Source organism: Neolamprologus brichardi, unplaced genomic scaffold (genome assembly GCF_056152115.1).
Source record: "Neolamprologus brichardi isolate AB-2024 unplaced genomic scaffold, ASM5615211v1 NODE_ptg000031l+_length_7269946_cov_1, whole genome shotgun sequence".
Lineage (NCBI taxonomy): Eukaryota > Metazoa > Chordata > Actinopteri > Cichliformes > Cichlidae > Neolamprologus > Neolamprologus brichardi.
Window position 1 is genome coordinate 7,221,682 of NW_028270136.1, and position 14,061 is coordinate 7,235,742.

Genomic DNA, 14,061 nt, shown 5'->3' on the forward strand with positions numbered 1-14,061 from the left:
AAGATGACAGAATTTAAGAAAGGAAAAATGCAAAATGAGAAAACCTGACTAAGAAATAGTGCAAATAAAAGTAACCCTAACTCATTCTGATTTAAAAGCCAGCGATTAAAATTGGAATTTCAAATGGGTTTTGAAAAAGTCTGATTTTTGGAAAGCCTGAAGTGAAGGGGCAGTTTGTTCCATAGTTTAGTAGTATTTACAGCAAAGGCCCAATCTCCTCCGTGTTTTAATCTGGACATCTTGGGGCATTTGGTCTAGAGACCGAAGTGATCTTGAAGGAGCGTACAAATTCAAAAGATCAGAAAGGTTCAAGGGCAATGATATGTGCAATAATAAAATCTTAACCCTAACCCTAACCCTAGCATACAAAAGTGATAGAAGTGATACAAAAACTCCAATTTCTTAAAATTAATGAAAAAATAAATAAAAATGAAAAGGGCCTCATGTCACAAACATGTTTTATGAGGAATACCTCAAATATGAAAATATTACAACTCTTCATTTTAAAGATTTTGAAGAATAACAACCGAGTTTATAGCAACTTAATTAACTTAGAAATTTACAGGAAAAAATGTGCAAATAGCAGAAAGAGATTAAAGGGACAGCAGAGGGCTCAATCGCTAACCAAACTGTGGACTTCCTCTGTTTATCATCGTCACCATGTTAAATTATAATATTCAGACAAATTTGGACTTCCATCATTTTCCTGGTGGATATCGGCTACCCAAGATTCCCAAGGTTTGCCCAGTGCATCTTAACTTTTAGAAACATGTGGGTTCCCACTGTATTCCTGAAGGACAGAATATTCAAGAATCTCCCCTATTAAGAAATTTTCATTAACGCAGAACACTGACGTTAGCACATCTTCAGCGATAGATATGCCAATCTCTTCTCTAACTTGCAGGTGCTTTAATAAAACTTCTTGCAATTAAAGTCTAAATTATGGACATAAAAATCCGAGTATTAATCCATTTTAGTGTAAGTAGCTCTTACAGGATACTCCAGCTTCTTAAAAGTAACAGACCTTTGAGGCCTACAGTCCAGGCCCTTAAATTTAACCCAGTTAATTGAGCAACTGCCCCTTTCCTGATGGGTGCACCAAGTGCACTTCTGAGGCTTTTTTTTTTTTTTTTTAAATTTGTGTGAGCCTGTGGAGTCCTTTATTACCTGCACAAGTAGTGCTGGTTATTAGCTGCTAGCTAACTGGGTAAGGTAGTCATCGGTCTGTAGCTCTATCCACCGTTTTAGGGAACATATTTAGTTTTAAAGTAGGTTACGGGGCTTTTCCTGCCCTTCTGGGGGGCTTATATTTGACTAAAACTATCTAATATGCATATCCACATAACTCCAAAGATGGTAAATGGTAAATGACCTGTATTTGTATAGCGCTTTACTAGTCCTTAAGGACCCCAAAGCGCTTTACACAACCAGTCATCCACCCATTCACACACACATTCACACACACAAAGAAACAGATTATAATTGATTTATATTTCTACATGTGTGTGGGTGTGTGTTTTATGTGTATAGATATTTTAAATTTATTATTCAAGTATAAAAACAACAATAAACACAACTGCAAAGTTTTGCTTCTATAATATTTTTCTATCATTAATTTATTATGGATTAGGTGTAAGAGTTGTTAAGTGTGGATAACTAAATAATAGATTCATGTGATAGTAAATTGTGCCTTGTTCTCAGATGGACAGCTTGTAGAGAGTGATAAATGAGAGGAGGAGATGAAGGAGGAAAAGAGGCAAAGAGTGATTCACAGGGAGAGCCTCATTTATTTCCTACAGTCTTCTTGCATTATGGTTCCAAGTATTGTCACCAATCTTTGCATTTCAATATTATCTCATAACACTTGTTTAATCAGCTACCATCTCTCCTATGGACTTTTTTTGATTCTTTAATGTCTACAGTCTCAGATCAACACAGCCCTGCCCTGCAGCACTATCAGCAGCAGCATTGTACCCATCAGGTAAACATAGGCTACGTTTGCTTTGCATCGTCCCCACCTGATGAAAGTGATATAGTATAAAACGATTCCATATTAGATACTTGATAAATGTGAGTTGTTGTTTTTCAGCCCCTTCTTTGTGCCTCTTTTTGAGCACCCACCCTTCAAACATCTCTGTATGGCCCTGAGCTGGAGGAAGTGGCTTGGGAGAGGAAGGTCTGGGTTTCTCTGCTTAGATCAGTGTTGCCCTGACCCAATCCCAGATAAGCAGAAGAAAATGGATGAATGAATGAATTTAATGGAATTCAATTGAACTGAACTGAACTGAAGCTTCAGTGAACACATAGAAATTATATGTCATACACAGATCAGAAGCACATTTTTATATTTACGCTAGTGCATGCATGTCCTCCTACTGCTCGTTTTTTCCAGACATGGAGTACATAGGCCATGAGATAACATCAAGCAGTTTATATAATTCAAACACCAAACTGATAGCTCAGTTCATGTTACCAACAGCTCACCTCTCTGCAGCAGATGCCTGCGGGTTATTAAAACAAAGGGGCTCTACTATAGACCCAACAATCTGTAAGGACACACAGCTGGGTGGAGGTCCAGGTTGGTTCCTGTGAATAATGATGGAGCAGTGATGTGAGTGCTGAGCTGTGACATTGAGAAGAGTCATGGACAGTTAGAGATGGTCATCTCACCTCTGAGCTTTGGTCTGGCACTCATGTTCCCCACACAGAGTGGTTTTAGAGGGAGGGACTCCCTCCTCTCTGTCCTCAAACTGATCCATTCTGCTGAATTCACATCCACATCAGCTTACACACACTTTTTACCTTCACCTGCAGAGGAAAGACAAATCATTCAATCATCAATCACAATTCATCATCAACTGAAATCCTCCTTTCCATCATGTGTGCTGTCCAAATATCAGCTGCTTCTTTCATGCTTTATCTCAGTGTCAGCTGAGCTTTCAACTCTTTAAAACTCACCATGGATTCAACAGATAGGTTCATCCATTAGATAAAAGCAGGCCCAAACACAGTAACCTCTGAGACACTTTGATCTGATTATTATCGATAAAAAAAAAAAAAAAAGTTTTCCCTTTTTGAGTAAGTGATTTATTTTTTAATTCCTTTGATTTATCAAAATGAAAATCAAACATTAATGCTCCAAAATGTATCAAGTTAGTTTGTAGTTTTAGTTTGATGTGAGAGGAACTATTAAACTTTTGTTGTATACTTTATATAACTGTGGATAATTTTTATATTTAGATACTATATTTACAGTGCATCCAGAATAGTGATGTGTCATGCACAAAGCTTTGTAGTGAATCACAAGCACCAACTCCCATTGAGTGAAAGCTGGTTCTCCATTTTTTAAATGAGGTTTCTTGTGTTGCCACCAGAGCTGGACTAGCTATCGGCCACACCAGACATTTGCCTGGTGGGGTGATGGGGAGTTTTTGTTTTTATGGGCCGATGGGTGTTTATTTTTTGTTTTCGTTTTTTTGTAACGGTATAAACAATGAAAGCTGGTGGATTGGCCAGATGCTGGCCGATGTGTAAAAATAACTCAGTTGTTTGGTGGTGGTTTCTATGGCAGAGCTTTAACTGAGGCCAGCAGGTGGATGAGGGAAATGAGAGGCAGGAGGAGGAGAGACCCAAGGCGGCCGCCGGTTCGAGTGTGTGAACTGAACTTCAGGTAAGAAGTTATGACCTGCAGTCTATCTGGGTCAGATATAAACCAAGTTTAGGTCTAGTTTATTTTCGTTGTGCTGACTTTTTACCATCAGTTACAATAGCTCGTACTGCGTACTAGCTAGCATGATGGAGTTTCTATACAGCTGGGTGGGTGCTATGATGTTACTGATAGTGAACTTCATTTTATTCATTAGGTTAGTTAGTAGAGTTGCCAACCGTCCTGTAAAAAAATGGAATCATCCCATATTCAGAGAAAATATTACGCGTTTCGTATTGAGCTGAAAAGGAACACAGTTTGTCCTGTACTTCAGCTAGAATGGAAAAAGGCGCAAAGCTGGAGTTATTTTACGTCTTTACACTGTCAGCTGTCTCTTCTTCGCTCATTTTCTCCCCTCCCTCTCCTGTTGCTACTTCAATCATGAAACTGATCAATGATTAGCTGATCAGCTTTTCTGACGCAAGTCCCATCTCTCTTCTTTGTTTATCTCCCACTTTGCGCCCGAAAGAAGAAACCAGCGGATGTCGTGTTAAACAACAGCAGCACGTTTAAGCTTGATCTGCTGTTGTTAGAATTTATTTAATACTAATTTCTACTATCAGCTGATGTTTGCTGGAGCTACAGCTGTAAAAGCTCCTGGTCATGTTATCGGTTTGGATATGTGGTGAGAGGGAATCATGATGCTGAAACCAGGAGATGTCCTTTCTGAATCATCAGAGCTGAACAGGTGATGGAAAAACAGGTTTACCTGTCAGTTTGACAGTTTCTACTTCTGTTCTCCGATCTGCAGTCACGGCACCCAGAGCCGGCTGTGAGTGCTCTCTCTCCTCAGCATGAGGTTTTCGCACCCGCTGGCCCTGCCTATCCTAAGCCAAAGGTTTCCGCACCTGCTGGATCCCAGGCCATCGCCTGAACTGTTTCACGTCAGCCACTGGCCACGCGGCCGCCCACTAGAACTGTCCTTGTTTGGACTCTGTAGCACACACGCACATGAGAGGCGGAAGGGGATTGTAGTTCCTATTAACACAATCTAACACATAGAGCCAGAACACTATTCACATTTGACAACCATTTGGCATCAATTACAACCTCAAGTCTTTTTAAGACTGTACACTAAGCAAAAGGCAGGAGGCCGGGGACTAGTGAGTGTCAGAGCCACTGTCCGTGATGAGACAACAAACATCCATGAGTACATCAGGAAGATAGCTGTACGTCTTGCAGTTCAGACAAAGCTGGACAGCACAGAGGCACTAATCATGGCAGGAAAGGAACAAGATTTGAGCAAAAGATCAGTAGAGGCGGGCATCTACCACACCAGGCAAGACCCCAGGTGCAGGCTGTGCAAAGATGCCCCTGAGACAATCCAGCACATAACAGCTGGGTGCAAGATGCTAGCAGGCAGGGAATACGTGGAATGCCATAACTAAGTAGCTAACATAGTATACAGTCTTTGAGTATTTTTTGGGCAGTTTCTGTCATTCATCTTTGCAGAATCTTCAAACCTCCATTAGGTTGGATGCTGGGCAGCCAATCAGATTCAAATGTGGGCTCTGACTGGGCCACTCAAGATGCTGCCAAGGTTACATCTTTGTTATCTTGACTGTGAGCTGCTGGTAATAGTCCTGTTGGAAGATTAAGCCTCACCCTAGAGGGCCAGAGGGCTCTGGAGCAGGTTACCATGAAGGATGTCTCTGTACATTGTTGGATTAATGTTTCCTTCAAGCCGGATTAGTGTCCCAGTTTCTTCTGCTGAAAAACATCCTGACAGCCATGCTTCCCTGTAGGGATGATGCTGGTCAGATGATGACTGCTGCCTGGATTCCTCCAGATATGATACTGGTTAATGAGTTGGTTTGTTTTGTTGTTTGATTATTGGGGGTTTTTTTTGTTTTGTTTTTAAAAAATACAAGAATTTCAAACAAACCTTTTTCACTATGTCATTATGAGGTATTGTATGTAGAATTTTGAGGTGAAAATTATATTTCATCCATTTTGGAATAAGGCTGTAACATAATAAGTATGTACCAATTAAAGTGCTGCAAATACTTTCTGGATGCTCTGTCTGCTTGATACAAGTTGCATGACACTTCATATGCAAATATTATTAGCACATGCAGACTTGGAAACATGTTTAGAATGTCAAAATTGTATATTAAAATCTATATTTTTCTATAGTTGAGCATGTGACAGCATGCCAACACGGTGATGTTAAAGAATCTAAAGGATCTGATGTCAGTGAAATCCTGGAATAATCCACAGTGTCAGGCTGAGCTCCTCGTTCTGCTGCTGCCTCTGAAACCCCTCCTTCTCACAGATCACCTGAACACCAGGGGGCGCTCTGGTATAAGTGGGACAGAGGTGGGTTTTTTTCTGCCTCCCTTCAGTCAAACCTGAATGTTGATTTCTTTGAGCAAACTGTTTTTTGTGTTTATTCCGGTAAAATGAAAGAAAACAAAGATTTACTGCAGGCTGTGACTTGCATTGTAATCTGTTCTTTTACAGTTGCACACAGAGAGTAAAAACCTGGAGGCTTTCAGGGATCATGGGGGTGTCTCAGTAGTAGTTACATCAGTACAGAGTCTGAACCCCCCACGAGTCATGCATTTCTAACATTCACTGTGGGGAGGATCTGTGTGCTTTAATATACACCAACTTTTCTTTGACTGTGAGGGTCACATGTTCTTTCTGACCACGTTCTTCTGTTCTTTGACCAAGTGTACATCATGACTCCATCAGAATTAATTATCTGGACTTTATTGGTAGAACTTCATTCATGTGAATATGTCACAATGTACTTATCAGTTTTGAACTAAATGAATCCAGAGTCACAGATATAAATAAATATGTCAAAAACCTCGAATGTATAAATATAGAGATCCATGAACACAGTCAAGTAGTGTGAGCTGTTCATGAAAGTCAGGATTATTGTCTTCTCTGTCTTACATACGTCATATTCATGACAATCTGAGGTGTTTTTAATGATGTGGGTGTTTTCAGTCTTCCATGGACGTTTCCATCAGCAAACTAGAAAAACTGGTAACTGCATGCAGCAGTTTCAGTAAGCAACACACCTGATCTTTATACAGCACCAACGGTAACAACACCTTAATCAACAGAGCTGTGTAAAGACTAACACACATGAGTTTATTTTATTTATACTTTAATCCAGAGCATACATCAGATTTATTTTGTGTAAAGTGAATAAATATCTCACTTCCTGTTCTGTTCTATCAGTTCATTGGTTTATGTGATGCCTCAACCATTATATGTCAGCAGAGGAATGTTCAGTTTAACTTACAGCTCCTCATGGTGAGTGTGTCACACTGTGTGTGTGTGTCTGTGCTTGAGAATATTAAGCAGGCTACTAAAATTTTATTTTCTCAGACAGACTCAGACCAGATTTTCTGGACACAGCCAGCTAATCTTTGTTAAAGTGGTTCAGATCTTCACACCTCAGCATCTCCAACAGACTGAAAACGGTCTTAGATATATTGCTAAGTGTTAGATATATTACGACTCTGATATGATGATAATCAATAGTGATTATCGTTCATTATTATTCTTCTGATTGTGTCTTTTGTGGTGATACTCAGTAACATAGAGTTACCTTGGATAGAATGTTGAACTGACTACTGGCTTCCTGTTAAATCCAGAATTGAATTCAAAATCCTGCTCCTCACATACAAGGTCTTAAATAATCAGGCCCCATCTTATCTTAATGACCTTGTAGTACCATATCACCCTATTAGAGCACTTCGCTCCCGCTCTGCAGGCCTACTTGTTGTTCCTAGAGTATTTAAAAGTAGAATGGGAGGGAGAGCCTTCAGTTTTCAGGCCCCTCTTCTGTGGAACCAGCTTCCAGTTTGGATTCGGGAGACAGACACTATCTCTACTTTTAAGATTAGGCTTAAAACTTTCCTTTTTGCTAAGGCATATAGTTAGGGCTGGACCAGGTGACCCTGAATCCTCCCTCAGTTATGCTGCAATAGATGTAGGCTGCCGGGGGATTCCCATGATGCATTGAGTTTTTCCTTTCCAGTCACCTTTCTCACTCACTATGTGTTAATAGACCTCTCTGTATTGAATCATATCTGTTATTAATCTCTGTCTCTCTTCCACAGCATGTCTTTCATCCTGTCTTCCTTCTCTCACCCCAACCGGTCGCAGCAGATGGCCGCCCCTCCCTGAGCCTGGTTCTGCCGGAGGTTTCTTCCTGTTAAAAGGGAGTTTTTCCTTCCCACTGTCGCCAAAGTGCTTGCTCATAGGGGGTCATATGATTGTTGGGTTTTTCTCTGTATCTATGAAGCGCCTTGAGGCGACTTTTGTTGTGATTTGGCGCTATATAAATAAATAAAATTGAAATTGAATTGAATTGAAATTGAATTGAGCACAGACTGAGCAGTCAGTGAGCCTCTGGTCTAATCCAAGAAACAGAATTCATTCATTGATTATATTTCCCTCTGTTCAGCACTTCTGCCAACACTTGATGTCTTTTAAATGCGCTATATAAATAAAGTTGACTTGACTTGACTAAGGAGACTTTCAGGATCAGAGCAGCTCTGAGAACTAACTCCAACTGCCAGAGCTGTGCTCCACCATGGTACAGGTATGACATGGTCTTCATAAAACACTGATTGACTCATTAAACACCAGAGCATACCAATGAAATACCTTTGTACACTTATTTAAACACTGTTGGTATCGTCAGACCTGGCAAAAAGGTCCTCCCAGTTCCTTAATCTTAATTATGCAAATTCTCATTACCATTGATCAATAACCATTGACCAAAGACCACTGATCAAAGACCACTGATCAATGGTCATGAGTACCATTCACAGAGAGTTGGGGAATGGCTGCAATCACAGCATTGTAAAATGGTGACAGATGTACCCTTAGGCCCCCTCCACGATTCAGAGATGGTCTTTCCCTTCTCACGTAAATGGCCTCCTTGACTCCACGCTCAAACCTGTGTTCCTCCCTGTCCAAGATGTGTACATCCTCATCCTTGAAAGAGTGTCCACTGGCCTGTAGGTGTAAATAGACTGCAGAGTCCTGGCCTGACGAGGTGGCTCTCCTGTTGTACCACCCGCTTCGCCAGAGGTTGTTTGGTTTCCCCGATGTATAAATCCTGGCAATCCTCCTGGCACTTAACAGCGTACACTATGTTACTCTGTTTGTGTCAGGGGACCCGATCCTTGGGGTGGACCAGTTTTTGGCGCAGCGTGTTAAACCACAAAACACTCTGCTTAAAAATTATTACTCCCTTTATGCTTGCTCCTCTTCAGTAGTGCTAGGTAGATGCTGAAGTACCAAAAACAACATATGGACACTGGCAGTCATACCCATGTTGAAAACAAAAAAAACAGTACCCCACTTTTAACCAGACTTTGGGACATGTCATCTCACTTAATGACATTTTGACCCGATTTTTCTTCCTATCACCTGATTTGGTCAATGTAATGTCAATCAGATATGTAACTATCCAAACAGAGAACAGATGGGTTTGGGAAAAGGAAAACCTTCTGAGTGTCCAAGTTCGGTGAACTGTTTGTCACAGGTTTATGAGCTTATACAGGGACCTACAGAGCCTTTTCAACGGCTCTGTGGACTTCGGGGGGGAAACCAGTGTTGCAAAGTAAAGTAAAAAAAATTTATATTTCAAGATAAAATCACAAAGTGCTTCACAGAAGCTAAAGCATAAAACATAACATAAAACAACATCAACCAAAGGCAAGTTTAAAAAATATGGGTTTTTAAGCTTTTTTTAAAAGAACTGACAGAGTTTACAGATCTCATATTCAATGGAAGAGAGTTCCAGTGTCTTGAGGCCACAGAAACAAAAGCTCTGTCACCTTTTGTTTTTGATCAAGTGTGCTGGACAACCAGCAAACCCTGGTCACAAGACCTCAGGGAACTGCTAGGAATATAAGGTTGAAGAAGTTCACTGATGCATATTGGAGCCAGTCAATGCAGAATTACAATCTTAAAATGGATCCTGAATTTAATGGGGAGCCAGTGCAGCTGGATCAGCAGGGGAGTGACATGGGAGAACCTAGAAGCCTTGGTTAAAAGCCTGGCAGCAGCATTTTGAACACCCTGCAAGTTCAGAACGTGACACAATAGGGCTCAGCTTAGCAATATTTCTTAAGTGGTAGAAACAGGAGTAAACCAGAGATTTAACATGAATATCCAAGGACAGAGCTGAGTCAAATGTAACACCAAGATTCCTAATAGAAGAGTTAACAAAAGAAGCAAGGGGGCCTAGATTCTTTACTATCAAAGGTACAATTTTATCAGGAGCAAAGACAAGGACTTCAGTTTTCTCAGCATTAAGTTGAAAATAATTATCAGCCATCCAAACTCTGATAGAATCTAAGCATCTCTGCAAGATTAGAAGTTTTGAAATATCATGTGGCTTAAAGGAGATATATAGCTGAATATTATCTGCATAGCAGTGATACGAAATGTCCTTAAAAGTGTTGAGAAGTTCCTGAAGAGGAAGTAAATATAACACAAACAGTACAGGTCCTAGGACAGAACCTTGTGGCACACCATAGGCAAGAGAGGTGAGAGAGGACCTGAACTTGGAGGTAGCCACAGAGAAGGATCGTTCACACAGATAGGATTTAAACCACTCCAAGGCAGTTCCCGATATATCTAACAAAATATGATGGTCGACAGTATCAAAAGCAGAGGTCAGGTCCAACAACAGTAAAACAGTGCACTCACCAGCATCATAATTAATTAATATATCACTGGACACTCTAAGAAGTGCAGTTTCAGTGGAATGAGCTCTATGAAAACCAGGTTGGAAGTTTGTTAGAGTTTGTTTGTTTTTTAACAGTGGGTGAATAACAGCACTTTTACAAAAAACAGGGACCTGACTAGAAAGCAGTGAGGCATTGATAATTGTAAGCACACTAGGACCAATGGACAAAGGTCCAGATAAAACATCAAGAGGGCAGGAGGATGACTTTGTTGTGTGAACTAGAAGTCATGTCACTAACAGAACTGACCCGATTTAAGGGACATAAAAACTGCAGGTTCGATCTGCGATGATTATAAATTACACTGATTGCAGGGACAGAGGGACAGACAACAGAAGACTCTGGATAAACACTCTTAAGGTAACACCATCTCATAGGTCCAGGCCCTATATGATCAAGTGGGGATATGGAAGAAAAATTCCCCTCCATACAAGTTGTCTGAGAACAGATAACCAGAGATGCTAGGAGTCGCTTACCAGCTGATCCTCGCTTCAGGAGCAGTCTAAGTTTCACCTGGACGCCTGCTCTTTTACCTCTCCTCCTCCGCGATTTGCGTGAGGAGGAGTACTGTTGGTAACATCTGTCAAAAATCCAGACACCGGCAACGGAGCATGGAAAATACCATTGGAGAATGAAGATGAAGATGAAGAAGTATCCAGGCCCACCATAGAGGAGCAAATAGCCAGCAGCCTCAGACGATTGTAGACTAAAGCAGCCAATACATCAGACACAAAAAAGGAGAGCGATAAGGTCGAAAGAAACAGCAGCAGAGTAAAGCAAGACAAACCGCAACTGGCAGCGGCTGAGCCAAAAACAGGCGCCATCATACCGGAAGTCTCTCTTGTTGAAATGACACAGTGTTCACTAGTCTGGATAGTTACAAAGCTTCCGTTGTTATGAATGAACGATCCCTGTTTTTATTAAACATTTGAACATAATATAACACAAACTCTCATAGAGGATATAAAGTAACAGATATACATGTTTTCAAACAACAAGGAGCAGGCGCATCTAGTACACGCAGAGCGGCCGCAAAAAAATGACATACAAGCAGAGCTCAGCAGCCAGCAGAACACAAATTTTGTATGCTTTTCTCTTAGCGGTGAGTAAAGCGCATGCCACATCCGATGTGAAAGGGCCTTTATGCTGTGCAGTGTGACTCAGCCCTGACTTTGTCTTAAAGTAATACTACAGTAACAATGGTATTTCTGACCATTGGTATACCACAATTTTATCCTTTCAACAGCTGCTAAAAGTTAAGGGACCTAGCTTGTATGAGCCTTATGGGATATTTATATAGAGATCCTCCAGCTTCAAACTGTATTATCCTTCCAGGACCTGAAGCCCAGTAAAGAGCCCCTCCAACAGCCAAACATTGACATGACATTGACCAATCAGCTGAAAAAATTGGGTCAAAATTCGTACAGCCAGGGAACTTTAAGTGCAGAGTTTTAGTTTTACTTTGTTTCTTTGTATTTGTAACCAGACGTTAACAAAAAAATGTAAGTTGTGTAAACATTTTTTACAAACACAAATTCTCAACTATGAATGCACAAACATTAGATTTTCAGATTTTTTGTTTTACAAGGTTCCAAAACTCAGTTCACAACTACACATTCTGATTTACAAGTACGAAATATTTATGACCACAATTTGAGCCTATACCATCCACAGCATCAGCGCTTTGATGGAGTGCTGATGAACAAAACATCCTTTTCTCTCTCACACTGTCTGACTCACACCTGAGCAATGAGGCTGTGCAGCATTGTCATGTCACACCTGCCCTGCAACTAAACCGCTTGTATCCGTTTCAGTCCAAATGAAAATGTGATAATGTGACTGACGAGGCCAATGTGCCGAGACCAGCGTCCTCCTCGTCTGCACCCTTCAAGGTGGAACTAACTTCACCGTATTATCAGATTTGTGAGACGCAACTGAAACTCTTGAGACTTGATTCCAGTCAGTCAGTAATCTATATTCATATGGATTTATCTTCAAACACAAGAGTGATTCAAAATTTGTCCTGAAATTAGAGCTGCACATCTGGTCCAAACATTACAGAGCAGAAACAAACAGTACATTTCTGAAAGACAAACTGTTTAAGGAGGACACAAAGCAATCTTACAGTTTCTTCAAACATGCACATTGACAACAAGCTCCACTCCACACCTGGACACTAAACACGGACACACAGGTGAGCTGCTTCCCGGCAGGAGGCAGGACTCCACCTGAAGAAGGTGAGAGGGCCACCCCTTCCTGTGCTGATTTTAAAATATTCTGTCTGACCTTCTGACTCAAGTTCTAGTGATGGGATTTCTGGCTCTTTTTAGAGAACCTGCTCTTTCAGCTCGGCTCAGTAAAAAGAGCCGGATCTTTTGGCTCCCAACCGGCTCTTTAATTAATTTATTAAGAACAATGTAAAATTATACATGAAAGGAATTACTAATGTTTAAAAAAGTGGATTAATTTATATATGTATATATATAAATATATACTGTGGCCCCTAGAGACAAAGCATGTACAAACTCCAAAAAGCACGTACAAATTCCAAAGCACGCACAAACTCCAAAAAATATTGCTAGCCTGCAGATGACACCCAGCTCTATCTATCCATGAAGCCAGGTAACACACACCAATTAGTTAAACTGCAGGAATGTCTTGAAGACATAAAGACCTGGATGGCTTCTAATTTTCTGATTCTTAATTCAGATAAAACTGAGGTTATTGTATTATTATCGGCCTTGAAAATTGACCAGGATATGCACATATTCAACAAATATGTCCTATTTGCCTGCCTCCCGCACACAGACCATGACAAAAACACCCTGAGAAGCCTTCATTAATACAAAATGCTGCAGCAAGAGTACTAACAGGGACTGGAAAGAGAGAGCATGTTTTTCCTGTATTGGCTTCCCTTCATTCGCTCCCTGTTAAATTCCAAATTGAATTCAAACTACTGCTTCTTCTGGATGTTTTTTCCTGTTAAAAATAAATTTTATCTTCCCTTCTCCCAAAATTGCTTGCTCAGTGACATCATAATGTTGTTCGGACTGGAGAAGTGTAGTTGGATGATAACGAAGAGAGGGAAGATAGTCAGGACTGAGGGGATCAAACTACCAGAATGCAACATAGCAGACATCGAGGACAGCTGCAAGTAGCTTGGAATCCCAGAGGTAAATGGGAACCATGAAGAGGCAGCTAGGAAAGCTGCAACCAACAACTACCTGCACAGGGCCAGGGAAGTCCTGAGGAGTCAGCTGAATTGTAAGAGCAAGAGCTATTGAGCTATCAACACCTACCCCCTGCCCTGCTGGGATAATAAGCAAGTAAAAGGAGGAGGTAGAAGCCACTGACATCAAGACCCGGAAGCTCCTGACCATACATGGAGGGTTTCACTCCAAGTCCAGCACCCAGAGGTTGTATGCTAAATGGAAGGAAGGAGGCCAGGGACTGGAGAGTGTCAGTACCATCGTCCAGGATGAGACAACAAACATCCACTAATACATCAGGAAGATGGGCCCCAACTGACCATATGCTCAGTGAATACCTCAGGCAGCAGAAACCCAAGAAAGAGTAGGAAGGGGAGAAAACACCATGGAAGGACAGGCCTCTGCATGGTATGTACCA

The 14,061-nt window shown here is 41.0% G+C and overlaps 1 protein-coding gene across 1 annotated transcript in view; it reads right to left on the minus strand.

The window, feature by feature from the left end:
* LOC148094755 (protein NLRC3-like) overlaps nucleotides 1-14,061 on the minus strand; it is an 82,461-nt gene that overhangs the window by 62,260 nt on the left and 6,140 nt on the right. The window lies entirely within an intron of this gene.